Below are 14,063 nucleotides of genomic sequence, written 5' to 3' on the forward strand. Positions count from 1 at the left end.
TGAGCCTGCGATAAAATGCTGATATGCAGTTCCATATGAGATCAATAACTGTAATAATGTAACTCTAGATATGGAAATGGAGAAGGAAATGGCAACCCACTCCAGTACTCTTGCCTGGAAAACCCCATGGATGGAGGAGCCTGGTAGGCTGCAGTCCATGGGGTCACTAAGAGTCGGACACGACTGAGGAACTTCACTTTCACTTTTCACTTTCATGCATTGGAGAAAGAAATGGCAACCCACTCTTCTTGCCTGGAGGATCCCAGGGATGGGGGAGCCTGGTGGGCTGCCGTCTATGGGGTCGCACAGAGTCAGACACGACTGAAGCGACTTAGCAGCAGATATGGGAAGAAGCAACAAAAAGAAATATTTACCTGGACCAAGAGGCTAGTAAGACAGGTATGGTCCTGAGATTTTTGCTCCTTATAAGGCCTGGTCTAGTGACAACACATGGAGTGGCCTGTTAATGGAATCTTTGTTAGACCTGGGAATGAGCCTTCCCAGCACTGTGGGACACAGTAACCATGAAATGCCCCCAAAACGTGGTCAAATATGTGGCTATGAAGGGCCCCTGCTGACTGAAAGTTGGCACTTGCCAGCTGCCTCTACAAAGATTAAATCATGACCACTACAAGATGCTGACCTTCAACAGCCCCTTGAAAGGAGTTCAGGGTGGAGAAAAAAAATAAGGCACTCTGTGCTCTGGGAAAAACCAAAAAAAAAAAAAAAGCCTTCAGATACTCAGATGTTTTCAGGTTAAGATTTTTTATGAGTCCAAATTCTTGCATCTTCTCATACCTAGAGAAACACTAATGTCACGAATCAATGTCTGGACCTGGTTCTCCTGGCTAGCCCCTCAGCAGCTGTCCTATGTCTATTAAACTTTGGGCCATATATCTTTAACTTTCTTGTTAAGTTTGTTTCTCCAAGTAATAGTATGACAAGAATATCCCCTGGGCAATACACAGACAATGCTAGAACAAGCTGTCTTATCATTTTGTGGACTCTCATCTCCCTTTATAAATGCACCCTGAGGTCCTCAGGCTATTCTCCCTTTGAGATCTTATACAGGAGACCACCACCAGTGATTAAAAAAAAAAAAGAAAAAAGCTCAAGGGAGACCACCAACAATTAGCTGACCTGGAGATGTCCCAACACCTCCAGGCCCTGGAAAAGTCTTCTGCCATATCACCTGAGAAACCTTAGAAAGGACACCCATTCCTTTGGGCAATTGGGTTCATCCCTATCAGCCAGGAGATGATGTATGGGTTAAACATTAGAAGAAAAAAAAAATTCAGCCAGTTTGGACAGGCCCTCATATGGTCGTCCTGGCAACCCCTACTGCTGTTAAAGTTATAGGTGTCATGCCTTGGATCATCCACACTAGAGTCAAGAAGGCAGCTACTTCCTGTGATGAGGACACCTGGAAAGCAGTTTGGGACCCCAAAAGCCTCCTCAAGGTCCGGTTCCAAAGTCAACGGCCCTCAACCACGAAGGACGCTGAGCCCTGCTCTAATCACTCTGGAAGCTGACTAGTCAATGCATGGCAGAAGCTTAAGGATTCTTCAGCCTTGCGCCAGCCACACTCTGGCAGCTGGCTGGTAAATGCACGGTGGAAGCTTGAAGATCTAGCTATCAAAATATCAATGGATTTTCATTGTCCACCCTGGCCTCTATCCCTAATTGGTATTATTGCTGTGCTCTTCATTACAGGACCAACTAGACTCCCTGGCTGAGATGGTTTTACAGAATAGGAGAGGGCTAGACCTACTGACAGCTGAAAAGGGAGGACTCTGCCTCTTCTTGAATGAAGAAAGCTGCTTTTATGTAAATCAATCAGAAATAGTCAGGGACATGGCCCAACAGCTAAGGGAACAAATTGTGAAAAGGAGAGAGAAACTAGCTAATTCCTGGGGTGACTGGAACAATATCTGGAGCTGGGCATGGTAGCTTCTCCCTTTAACAGGTCCTCTCTTCATGTTCTTTGTGGCACTCTTGTTTGGCCCTTGTATTCTCAATGCAATTGCCCAGTTCATAACCTCTCAGATGGAATCCATAAAGGTACAAATGGTAATAGCTCACTATAGCCCCCTAAATGATGAGGAGCTCTGAATGTCCTACCAAGACATGAGATGATGCTTTCTACAACAAGTATCAGGAGGGGGGAATGAAAAGGAAAAGCATCAAGAGGGGGGAATGAAAAGGAAAAGTTAAATTTTACATAACCTCTTGCTCCTTCTGTCTCTGTAACTCAGCTTGCTCCTTGCAAATCCTGGATCACGTAGTCATGTAGTCTTAGAAAGTGGGGACTTACAATACTAGGAACAGGAGCTTATCTCACTCACCCTTTTCCTGCTCTTTGCAATTGCTCAGCCCCTGAAAACCTGCTTAATCATGCCTGTCTGTGTAAAGATCAGGCATCCCCCTCCCCATCTTGACTGCTGTTCCCGCATGTGTGAACCCCTTAGTTTAAACCAGCCTATTAACAGCTAGTGTTGTCCACTATAGTCTGTCTATAAAAACTCTGTAACCCCTTTGTTCAGGGCTCAGAGCTTAGAGTGTTAATTCCTCTGGACCTGCTGGCGTAATAAACTTGAGTTCTTCAACTCTCTGAGTGTGGTGCTTGGTTTCTTGATTACTGGTTTCTGCAACAAACCAATAACAGCTATAAGAATGCAAAGGAGAGCCTGAGAGTCCTCTGTACATATGGCTTCGCAAGGTTAGAATTTCTAAAGTTCTTTTTTTTTTTTTTTAATGCTGGGCCATTTAGCTGCAATTTGAGGTGAGATGCTATTTGTTAGAGTGTAGTGTATTGATGTGGAGAAGGCAATGGCAACCCACTCCAGTACTCTAGTCTGGAAAATCCCATGGATGGTGGAGCCTGGTAGGCTGCAGTCCATGGGATCGCTGAGTTGGACACAACTGAAGCAATTTAGCAGCAGCAGCAGCAGTGTATTGATGATTGTTCCTAACCCTGGGATGGTTAATTATATCAATTGCAATGGTTTCATACTACCATATATAACTATATGTATATTTTTAATGACAGTATTTTCCAAGCAAAATTTAAAGACATTGAAATACCTGAATATCATATAGTCTTAATTTCTTAACAGCTGCACATCTTTTTTTCTCTATTCTTTGTGGCACAAAGACTGCCTTGAGCTGGTTATTTTTAAGTAACAGCAGACACAGGAAATGCTCTGAAAACTGAGTACAAGTTACTCTTTTGTAAGGGAGGTTTACATTTATAATGGAAATGTTTTGCAAGGGTGTCTTCCTTTCCGTACCAGGAAAAGAAGGATGACTAAACACCTAGAAATTCATTAATGGAGAAAGCAAGGCCTTAAATCTTCATAACAACTTTATTCTTGTTTACTGTGCTTTTCCTGGTCACCTCCCATAACTGACACACCACCCCCAACATCTTTTTTTCCTTTAGCTGAAGATGGCATTTAAGGTGATGGCTTTGGTCATTTGGGGGAGTTACTCAGTTTTCCTGGGTCTCTCATATGTATACAGGAGGTATACCTGTTATTAGACTTCTGTTTGTTTTTCTCCTGTCAATCTGTCTTTTTTTCTTTTTTTTTACAGGGGTGTCTCAACCAATAACCAAGAAGGGTGGAGGGGGAATTGTTTTCCCTCCCCCACAGCATTTTTTTTTAAAAAACTAGTTTTCTCTTAGTTTTGTTCAACAAGTCATTGTTTCACTAATCAGCCCCTCTCACTCTCTTTGAAAACAAATAGGACGATGTGAACCCTCCATATACAAAAGTATTTTTATGTTCCCCAATCATTGTTTATGGGAAAAAGGCTTTCAGCATCCTAGACCTTCCCTGAGTTCCAAATGGCAGTTATAATTAGAGAAGTGAGGGAATGCAATAAGAAACAAAAATAGTGCAGCAATGGAGCAGGGTCCTGTATCCTCCTGGGGGATGTGCATAATTATCTGATACATATCTTCTGAGTTCTTCTACAGGAACTAAGGCCCCCACCCAGGTGGAGGATGGTAACTGCAGGCTGAGCATAAGTCATGGGCCCCAGGCTGGTTGGAACCAGAAGGCTGATAATTGGGATTCCTGGAACACCACCCTGTTACCTCCACACCAACCAATCAGAAGAAAATCACAAACCCCTACAACCCTGCTCCCCAGATTTTGCCTATAAAAACCATTGGGAAATTTGGCCCTTTTGAGCACAAATCACCCATTCTCCTTGCTTGGCCATGCAATAAACTGTTCTCTGCTCCAGACTCTGACATTTGGGTTTGTTTGACCTCATCATATATCAGTTACACAAACGAGTTTGACAACATCTTTGCTTATAGGGGAAAATCTGCCTATTATTTAAATAAATATGGCTTGACAGATACAGTAAGAAAAATAATAACCATATACAATCTTATCCTTGTTTTTCTGTAATGATTGTGCTCTTCCAGTCTTCCAGGTATTAGTGAATTGCTTCACTAATTCAACAAGCATTTATGGAGCGCTTACATTGCACCTGGCACTATACATTTTTGTATCAAGGATACAAAAATGAAAAGGGAAAAAGTTTACATGATCATTTATGTAAATAATTGCAACAGAACATGGTAAACAAAAGCATTCAAACACCATCCTATGGCACAAGGAACTCTGCCCAATATACTATAATAACTTAAATGGGAAAAGAATTTGAAAAAGAATAGATACATGTACATGTATAACTGAATCATTTGAAATCTAAAACTAACACAACACATGGGACTAACACAACATTATTAATCAACTCTGCGTGCATCCTAAGTTGCTTCAGTTGTGTCTGACTCTTTCTGACCGTAAGGACCATAGCCCGCCAGGCTCCTCTGTCCATGGGATTCTCCAGGCAAGAATACTGGAGTTGCCATTCCCTACTCCAGGGGATCTTCCCAACCCAGGGACTGAACTCCTCTCTCTTACATCTCCTGAATTGGCAGGCAGGTTCTTTACCTCTAGCATCACCTGGGAAGCCCAATCAACTATACTCCAAAAAGAAATTTAAGAAAAATAAAGAAATGTTAGTATCAAACAAACCACCATACTATAGTTTTCATGGCCTTTGCTCACCTCTCCAATCTCATCTTGGTCACTATGTTCCTGCCTCACTGGTTTTCTCTTTATTTCAAATACATTGAGTTCCTTTTCATCTCAGGCCCTTGCACTTGTTTCCTCTTCCTGCATTGTTTTTCCCCTACATTCACCTGCTGGTTAAATCCTATTCACCCTACAGTAATCAATATGAATATCATTTCCTCACAAAAACCTTAAATATCTCCTCAGATGAGGTTTTCTTCCTGTTATATGCTCTCAGTGCCCCCCTGTACTTTTAAATTTTAGCCCTTGCATGTCACTCCCCATCTGGTTCTACAAGAATGAAATCATGAGCCACTGCAGTCACTGACCTTTAATACCCCCTAAAAGGAGTTCAGGGTGGAAATCAGGGAAGAAGTACTCTGTGCTTTGTGAAAAACTGGCATAAAAGGACTTCACACATATTTTTAGGAGAAAATTTTATGAAACATATTTCTTTCATCTTCTCATACCTAGAAAAGCTCTAAAATTATTAACGGAGACACATCTACTCCTTGTGATTAGCACCAAACTTCTACCAAGATATGTGTGATTGATCACACGTATGCCCTTCTCGAAAATCTCTTTTTTTTTTTTCTAATTTTATTTTATTTTTAAACTTTACATAATTGTATTAGTTTTGCCAAATATCATAATGAATCCGCCACAGGTATACATGTCTCTTATATACTGACCTCTCCCTCTATCTCTTCAGAGCAGTTCCTCAGAGCTATCTGAGAGTCTGTCTCCTGGGCTAAACCCCAAATAAACCTGAACTCACAGCTCTCATGTTGTACCTTTTATTTTTCAGTTGACACCCAAATCTGATTGTAATTAAACAATTATCCATGTGATTGATTATTGTCTGTATCTCCCACTAGACTAGACTGTAAGTGTGATGAAGACAAGATTATGTCAGTATTATTCACTAGTATATTTCCCATGGACAGCACAGGGCCTGGAATATAGAGTTGCTCAGTGAACATTTACAGAAGGAAGAAAAAAGAAAAGGAGAAAGGAAGATGAAGAAGAAGGGAAGGAGGGAGAAAGGAAGGAAGGAAGGAAGGAAGGAAGGCAAGTAGAATCTTCAAGCAAGAAGATTGAATGTGCATTAAGAAGAGAGCGACTTATCCTTGTTTATGGGAGTCAGAGGCACTAATTTTTGAGGTTTCTCTTTTCATCAAAGTTATTTATTCTCAGTTTCTTCATAACTCCTTTTTTTTTTTTTTTTTACTTTTATGGTGGTTCAATGGGTAAAGAATCTGCCTGCGATGCAGGAGATGCAGGAGACATGAGCTCAGTCTTTAGATCGAGAAGATCCCCTGGAGAGGGGCATGGAAACCCACTCCAACATTCTTGCCTGGACAATCTCATGGACAGAAGAGTTTGGTGCCTTACACTCTATAGGGTCCCAATGAGTCAGACATGACTGAAGTGACTGAGCACAATAGTTGATTTACAACGTTGCGCCAATCTTTGCTGTAGAGCAAAGTGACTCAGTTATACACATTTATATATACTTTTAAAAATATTCTTTTCTATTATGGTTTATCACAGGATATTCAGTATAGTTCCCTGTGCTATACAGTAGGACTTTGTTGTCTATCCATTCTATATATAGTAGCTTTCATCTGTTAACCCCAAACTCCCAATCCTTCCCTTTGCCACCACCCCACTTGGCAACCACAAGTCTGTTCTCTATATCTGTGAGTATGTTTCTGTTTTGTAGATAGGTTCATTTGTGGCATATTTTAGATTCCATATATAAGTAATATACGGTATTTGTCTTTCTCTTTCTGACTGACTTAGTATGATAATCTCTATTTACATCCATGTTGCTGCAAATGGCATTATTTCATTGTTTTTTATGGCTGAGGATTATTCTTGAGTGTGTATGTGTGTTGTACTGCACTACTGTACTTTTCAAGGTACAGGACTGTAAGATTAATTTTTTTTGTATTTGTTTTTTACGTATTATTTGTGTGAAAAGTTTTATAAACATATTACAATACAGTACTATATAGCTGACTGTGCTAGTTGGGTACCTAGGCTTACTCTGTTGGACTTATGAACAAAGAGAACTTACAAATATGCTCTCAGAATAGAATTTGTTCATGTGTAGATAATCACTCTATCTCTAGTTTCCAAACCAGGAAGTTGTGCTAGCACTAACTTTAAAGTGACCTCAATACAATACAACCTCAGTTGGTTTCAATATGGGGCCTGCTGAATGCAGTTCCTTACTCATCCCAACTCCTTCCCTCTTTAGTTAAATCTTTTGTGTTATACCTGCGTCTGTGTCTGCATCTCTATCTTGATGATGGGGAAAGTAGAAAAGAAGCATCAAAAATGTCATCCTTTAGGTCATGTGTAAAGCACTTTTTCACTCAATCTGCCCTCCATTCCCATGAATAATTACAAGTTACTCATAGAAAGTTATTGTCATCAGTCTTAGAGAGATCAATGTGAGCAAAACCAACAATTCCATTCTCTCCAAGTTAATGTCTTCAGTCAGAGTTTTTTTACATTAATATTAAAAATAAAGCAGATAAGACAAAATCAGTCTACTTAGAAGCTTCAACAGCAATCTAGTCTCTTTGAAATATCAAACAGCAACTCCCTTTCTCTATTTCAAAAGATTAATATAGCATTTGAAATTATCTTTTCATTCTACTTCTATTATAATGCTCCAATTTTAAGTTACTATAGTAACCACTTTGGATTTAAGTGAAAGCTTCATTATTGTCACTTTAATTGTTTGATTTTGTTTTCTATTCTATCTACATTGGAGTTAAAAAAATGGAAAATAGATTTATCTTTTACTATTCCCTGAATATTATGGAGTGCAAAGACAATTCAGACAATGATTCTGTATGACTATTACTGGAACTATCTGTTTATATACTAATCAATGATGTCTGTTTAGAAACATCAGATTTTATACTAATGCAGACCATTGTTCCATATAATTAAACAAAGGAATTCTGATAACTAATATTCAACACTCCACTAAAAAGTATACAACATGCAACTACTTCTGTGATATTTAATTATTAAAAACATTTATTTATTACTTATATTGAGGAATGTAAAGATAGTGGTCATGATATTTACATCATAACACAATTTGTGCATTCAGAGAGAGGACCCCATAATTAATTAGTCAGACTTAGTAATAATATTTATCAAAGTTACCAGTTAATATAATTTATGTTGTCCATGTCTCTTTTTAAAAAATTTCCTATGTGTCTGATTATCTTCAACTGTTTTACCAGTTATCACCCTTAAAAAACTGTTTGTGTCATAAGGCAGTTCTATTTCCAGTTTTTTAAGGAATCTCCACACTGTTATCCATAGTGGCTGTACTAGTTTGCATTCCCACCAACAGTGTAAGAGGGTTCCCTTTTCTCCACACCCTTTCCAGCATTTATTGCTTGTAGACTTTTGGATTGCAGCCATTCTGACTGGCGTGAAATGGTACCTCATTGTGGTTTTGATTTGCATTTCTCTGATAATGAGTGATGTTGAGCATCTTTTCATGTGTTAGTTAGCCATTTGTATGTCTTCTTTGGAGAAATGTCTATTTAGTTCTTTGGCCCATTTTTTGATTGGGTCATTTATTTTTCTGGAATTGAGCTGCAGGAGTTGCTTGTATATTTTTGAGATTAGTTGTTTGTCAGTTGCTTCATTTGCTATTATTTTCTCCCATTCTGAAGGCTGTCTTTTCACCTTGCTTATAGTTTCCTTTGTTGTGCAGAAGCTTTTAATTTTAATTAGGTCCCATTTGTTTATGACCCAGCAATCCAACTCCTGGGCATACACACTGAGGAAACCAGAATTGAAAGAGACACGTGTACCCCAATGTTCATCGCAGCACTGTTTATCATAGCCAGGACATGGAAGCAACCTAGATGTCCATCAGCAGATGAATGGATAAGAAAGCTGTGGTACATATACACAATGGAGTATTACTCAGCCATTAAAAAGAATACATTTGAATCAGTTCTAATGAGGTGGATGAAACTGGAGCCTATTATACAGAGTGAAGTAAGCCAGAAGGAAAAACACCAATACAGTATACTAACGCATATATATGGAATTTAGAAACATGGTAACAATAACCCTGTGTATGAGACAGCAAAATAGACACTGATGTATAGAACAGTCTTATGGACTCTGTGGGAGAGGGAGAGGGTGGGAAGATTTGGGAGAATGGCATTGAAACATGTAAAATATCGTGTAAGAAACGAGTTGCCAGTCCAGGTTTGATGCACGATACTGGATGCTTGGGGCTAGTGCACTGGGACGACCCAGAGGGATGGTATGGGGAGGGAGGAGGGAGGAGGGTTCAGGATGGGGAACACATGTATACCTGTGGCGGATTCATTTTGATATTTGGCAAAACTAATACAATTATGTAAAGTTTAAAAATAAAAAAAAAAAAAGAAAGAAACTGGAGCCTATTATACAGAGTGAAATAAGCCAGAAATAAAAACACCAATACAGTATACTACTGCTAAGTCGCTTCAGTCATGTCCGACCCTGTGCGACCCCATAAAGGGAAGCCCTATACTAACGCATATATATGGAATTTAGAAAGATGGTAATGATAACCCTGTATGTGAGACAGCAAAAAAGACAAAGGTGTATAGAACAGTCTTTTGGACTCTGTGGGAGAGGGAGAGGGTGGGATGATTTGGGAGAATGGCATTGAAACATGTATAATATCATATAAGAAACGAATCACCAGTCCAGGTCTGATACAGGATACAGGATGCTTGGGGCTGGTACACTGGGATAACCCAGAGGGATGGTGTGGGGAGGGAGGTGGGAGGGGGGTTCAGGTTTCGGAACACATGTACACCCATGGTGGATTCATGTTGATGTATGGCAAAACCAATACAACATTGTAAAGTAATTAGCTTTCAATTAAAATAAATATATTAAAAAAAAACTGTTTGTGGACTTTGGGTCCAATGTCTTAGCAAGGCAGCAGTGGCAGCAGCGCTCTCTAAGCTTCACTATGAGACTCAAGGATGACAAGAAGAATAAAGATGCCAGAAAGCTAGCTAAGAAAGACAAAGACCCAGGGAACAAACTTGGCAAGGCCAAAAAGAAGAGGTGGTCCAAAGGCAAATTTTGGGATAAGCTCAATAACCTCAATTTGTTTGACAGAGCAACGTATGACAGACTCTATAAGGAAGTTCCCAACCGCAAGCTTAAAACTGCAGCTGTGGTCTCTGAGAAACAAGATCTGTAGTTCCTTGGCCAGGGCAGCCCTTCCGGAGCTTCTTAGTAAAGGACTTTTAAAACTGGTTTCAAAGCACAGAGCTCAAACTAACTTATACCAGAAACACCAAGAGTGGAGATGCCTCAACTGCTGGTGAAGATCTATAAACAGGTCCCACCAACTATACATTTTGAAAAATAAAACTTTATTAAATCAAGAACAATTGTTTGTGGAGATTCTCCAAGACTTGTAATAAGTGTACTTTCCTTCTTTTGGCTGTGCTTTGGGGGCTTTTCAAGTTGGGGATCACATCAAGCCAAATTCTTTGACTATCTATGCTATATATTCCTAGAGTACAAATCTGCCATATATTCCTAGGGTACAGATCTTCTCAGGAGTATTTTATCCCCCTTCCTTTCCCTTCTTCTGCTCTGTTTAGGTTGGAGGATCAGGAGGTGACCAATTAGTTCTGATTTATCTTAATCTTGATAGTGTGTACCCCTTGGGGATCCAGCTTAATGTAGGTAAATGTGTCATGTAGAAGTCTCTACATTGAATGTGCTCTGTGCCTTGAATTCTATCACCCTTACCCCTCCAATGTCTTCAAGGCAAAAGCAACTTTGGCACTCAAATAATCTGCTAGCCTCTTTGGCCAGTGTTAGTCTTTCAGTCGTGTCCAACTCTTTTGTGATCCCATGGGCTATAACCCACCAGGCTCCTCTGTCCATAGAATTCTCCAGGCAAGAACATTGGAGTGGATTGCCATTTCCTTCTCCAGGGGGTTTTCCAGACCCAGGGATCAAACCTACATCTCTTACATCTCATGTATTGTAGGCGAATTCTTTACCATCTGAGCCTCCAAGGAACCCCATGCTTCCCCTCAGAATGGGCCTGCTAGGATTGCATTATCTTTTCAACTCCTCAGTGGTTTTTTTTTTAGGGTAAGTTTCCTATGCAAATTTATTTATTTTTGGCCACACCAAGTGGTTTGCAGGATCTCAGTTTCCTGACACTGCCTGATAGTCATGGCAGTGAAAACCCAGAACCCTAACCACTAGGCAACCACAGAATCCCTGAAAATCCTTAGTGCTTGTAAGGTGATTTATTCAGTTGTTTTCAGCCAAAGGATTTGATCCAAATAACCTGCTGCCTAGTTTGCCCTTATGGGAAATAGCTATTACATTTTTATTGTATGAAATTATGCATTTGTATTTAACAACTGTGATATTTCCTTTTAGGAACTTCACAGGGCAAAAAGATGAAGGCAATGTAGCCCCACAAGTTTCATTTGAGAAATTAGTAACCATATGGAACACTGCTCTGCTGTAGACTTTTGGGGGGAAAGGGTGTGAGACTTTTGATAGATTGTCCCATTAACATTATGAAACAGAAGAGCCCATCTTGCTGATGACACTTGTTTTTTTCCTCAAGGGGTAACTTCAATTGGTTAGCCAATAAATTTTATCCTTGCCTTGAAAAAATAACTACCAAAGGAAAATCACTACTATCTGGTTTCCCAACCACCTCCACCTAATCTTGAGCTGCCCTGTGGTGGCCAAAGTCCAGCCTCATGCAGGCACCCGGCTGAATCAGACTGTAGAGACAGAATTTAGTCAGGAGCCTTGTCTCAGGTGCCCTGCTGCCTTTGAACTCCAACGTGTGTCTGTGACAATGAAGACAGAGTCCAAACTCTGGCACAAATAAGTGGATAAGCTTGGGCCAAGTTTGTGACTTCACAATTCTTTAACAACAGCTCCATTCATGCCTCCATGCTTAACTAGCCAGAACAATGGATTTGATTCCTGAAAGAACAAATCAATGACACTGGACACCACAGCTTTGAGGGCAGGATTATGATGAAAGTAGTATTTTATATCTTACAAAGGAACAGTAAATTTACATTTACTAAAGACACAGTTTAGGTATTAACATACTTTCTTACAGTGGAGAGGGAAATGGCAACCCACTCTAGCATACTTGCCTGGGAAATTCCATGGACAAAGGAGCCTGGTGGGCTACAGTCCATGGGGTCACAAGAGTTGGTCACGACTGAGCAACTGAGCACGCATGCACATACTTCCTTATATATACTTAAATATATATATATATATATATACTTAAAGCTTGTCTAAATTACCCAATGTTAACCAAAAGGAAGCATAGAAATGCATTGCAAATATGAAAAAACACTAAACTTAAATCACAAGAATGTGCTATTCTTCTCTTAGCATATTAACATCGAGGTCATCTGAAATTCACTGAGTATTAACTTTTTGTTTTTGCATGTACATAAATAGCACATTTTACCTAAGACACTGGACTTTTTATGAAAATAACTAGTCCATTAAAATTAGTTCAGTGCCTTTACAAATGAATAAGCTGAAATACAAAGCAAGATCTATTTATCCAAAAACAAACTGAACCAGGATTTTAATTTATTAGTGAAACAAAATTGTTAATCTTCTACTAAAAATTATTTGTAAAATATCCCACGGTTTATAAAATACTTACACACCCAACATCTTATTTAATCCTTTCAACAGCCCTATGAGATAAACATTACCACCATTTTACAGATTAAAAAACAAACTCAAGACTCATTTAGAATATTGTTGTTATTTAGTCACTAAGTCATGTCTAACCCTTTTGCAACCCCATGGACTATAGCCTACCAGCTTCCTCTGTCCATGAGATTTCCCAGGCAAGAATACTGGAGTGGGTTGCCATTTCCTTCTCCAGGGGATCTTCCCAACCCGGAGATCAAACCTGCGTCTCCTGTATTGGCAGGCAGATTCTTTACCACTGAGCCACCAGGGAAGCCCCATTTAGAATATACATCTTCCTAAGTTCACAGACAGAGAAGGCAATGGCAACCCACTCCAGTACTCTTGCCTGGAAAATCCCATGGACAGAGGGGCCTGGTGGGCTGCAGTCCATGGGGTCGCTAGGAGTTGAACATGACTGAGCGACTTCACTTTCACTTTTCACTTTTCATTTTCATGCATTGGAGAAGGAAATGGCAACCCACTCCAGTGTTCTTGCCTGGAGAATCCCAGGGACAGGGGAGCCTGGTGGGCTGCCGTCTATGGGGTCACACAGAGTCGGACATGACTGAAGCAACTTAGCAGCAGTAGCAGCAAATTCATAGAATAAATCAGGGGCAAATCAGTCTTAAATTCAGTCATCTGACTTACAGTCCAGTGCTTTTTACACTAAATTTATAATTTACATTGTTCTCATCATTGCAGCAATCACTACTAGCATCATCATAGGAAAAAAAGCAACCCTTACAACTCTATGCCATGTGTGCAGATAATCCATGAAAAAATACAAGTTTCATGAACTTTCAGTTCAAGTTTGTCAATCAAAAGATTCTATATTTATATGTGTACTCAGTAGTGTCCAACTCTTTGGTACTCGCTGGACTGTAGCCTGCCAACTTTTCTGAACATGGGATATCCCAGGCAAGAATACCAGAGTGAGTTGTCATTTCCTTCTCCAGAGGATCTTCCTGACCCAGAAGTCAAACACCCTGTCTATTGTATCTCTGGCATTGGCAAGTGGATTCTTTACCACTGTACCACTTGGGAAGCCCTACAGACAGAGGAATTCCTCCATGATGAATTCATAGCAATGCCTAGAAAATACTCTCCAAGTCTAAATGAACAACACTTCAACTATCTAATAAGGGAATTTTACCTTCTAACAAAAAGAGTTTTCCCCTCCATACAAGTGAAGTTAAA

The 14,063-nt window shown here is 39.8% G+C and overlaps 1 pseudogene; it reads left to right on the plus strand.

The window, feature by feature from the left end:
- Positions 1-10,113: 10,113 nt before the first annotated feature.
- Positions 10,114-10,487, plus strand: LOC133242568 (small ribosomal subunit protein eS25-like; annotated as a pseudogene).
- Positions 10,488-14,063: the final 3,576 nt, after the last annotated feature.

This window comes from Bos javanicus, chromosome X (assembly GCF_032452875.1).
Source record: "Bos javanicus breed banteng chromosome X, ARS-OSU_banteng_1.0, whole genome shotgun sequence".
Taxonomy (NCBI): Eukaryota; Metazoa; Chordata; class Mammalia; order Artiodactyla; family Bovidae; genus Bos; species Bos javanicus.